At 38.1% G+C, this 1653-nt stretch overlaps 1 long non-coding RNA gene across 1 annotated transcript in view; it reads right to left on the bottom strand.

Moving 5' to 3' along the window:
• Positions 1-318, bottom strand: part of LOC111089190 — a 51847-nt gene extending 51529 nt beyond the window's left edge. Inside the window, exon 1 of the long non-coding RNA XR_002613498.1 lies at positions 245-318. This is a non-coding gene — a long non-coding RNA (uncharacterized LOC111089190). The remainder of the gene's footprint in view (positions 1-244) is intronic.
• Between the last annotated feature and the right edge of the window lie 1335 nt (positions 319-1653).

The following is a 1653-nucleotide window of genomic DNA, read 5'->3' as shown; positions in this document are numbered from 1 at the left end:
ACGAAAACGTTAAATTAACGTACGTACTACTAAGTAAGTAACTAAGTACTACTACTACTATACATATTATTATTACTGTCATATACACACACACACACACACACACACACACACACACACACACACACACACACACACACACACACACACACACACACACACACACACACACACACACAAAAAGGTCATACTAGGCATTATATAAGTCAAAAGACACACATCCTTAAACTAGGTCTTCACACACCTTCGACGAAGCTTCATTCACAAAATATGATTTTGTTGAAGTACACTGAAGAGAGCGTCTAGGTTGTTGAACGTGTATTTCTCTCCAGGATCGCATTACAAGGGTGAATGTTACGATCACGTGTCAACTCAGTTTCAGTTTTGTTATCTCGTATCGGCCAGAGCTCACTTCGCTCAAACGTAATTACTCAAGTTTTTTTTTTGTTTTTTCTCCCTAGCAGTACTTGCATAGATATCAACGTCCTGTCCGATTTAGATATTTATTTATCAGGCTGTTATACTTTGACTTATAAGATAGGTAAAAAATTATCTCTAGGATGGAGGAGAGGGGGTGGGGTGGGCTCGTTAATAATGCACGTTATAACACATCTCATAAACCAATTAAATTAAATGTAAAGGCCTGCAGCATGAAATAATGTAAATTGTTATATCAATATGTGGAACATTCTTATTCGTTGGGAACAAAATAAACATTTATTACACCTGCGCACTAGCGTCAATAAATATTGGTGTTGTCTTTGAGGTCAGGATGTTTCCACGCGTTCGTTTCGAGATCAGATTGATTTGTTTTTAATTTTTATTTCAGCTATGTAAAGATTAATATTTACATTAATAACATGAGAACATATTTGGAAGAAACATATAACATTCTCCGAAATGTACCATTTAACAACACTATTCGGAAAAAAAGAATTCAATGCACTTATCCAAACCCGTTCTTACAAGAAAACGTTTACTTTTAAACCGATCTACGCAGTCAGATTTTGTAATTTCTCAAATTTCTAAATTGTCTATACCTTCAAATTACCAATTTGTTGTTTGTTTTATTTTATGTATCGTTCAACCCCTGTGAGGGCCACATATTGCATATTCGAATCCCGTCACACCAAGCATGCTGGAAAGCAGACGTCCATGTGCAATTTATTTTACGGTGTCAGCCAATATTACGTATTCATGGTCAATGAGGGAGGAAGTGGTTCCAAGGGCAGCACGAGACTTGTAATATCGTTCTCCTGAATTGCTTCTCGCCCTCACCACATGCACAATATTCAAATAATACGGCACTCGACTCGCAATCTGGGGGTCGCGGGTTCGAATCCCTGTCCCACCAAACATGCTCGCCCTTTCAGCCGTGGGGACGTTATAATGTGACAACCAATCCCACTATTCGTTGGTAAAAAGAGTAGCCCAAGAGTTGGCGGTGTGTGGTGATGACTAGCTGCCTTCCTTCTAGTCTTATACTGCTAAATTAGAGACGGCTAGCGCAGATAGCCCTCGTGTAGCTTTGCACGAAATTCCAACCAACCAACTAGCTATATTTGTTATCATTACAATTTATAAAGTTAGCTACCATACCATTTAATTCTTTGCCCATAGTTGAGCATAAAAGATAAATATAAAATTGGGAAT

The sequence above is a fragment of the Limulus polyphemus genome, unplaced genomic scaffold, assembly GCF_000517525.1.
Source record: "Limulus polyphemus unplaced genomic scaffold, Limulus_polyphemus-2.1.2 Scaffold5505, whole genome shotgun sequence".
Taxonomy (NCBI): domain Eukaryota; kingdom Metazoa; phylum Arthropoda; class Merostomata; order Xiphosura; family Limulidae; genus Limulus; species Limulus polyphemus.
The sequence above is the reverse complement of the archived record's forward strand: the minus strand, read 5'-3'. Positions and strand labels throughout refer to the sequence as shown.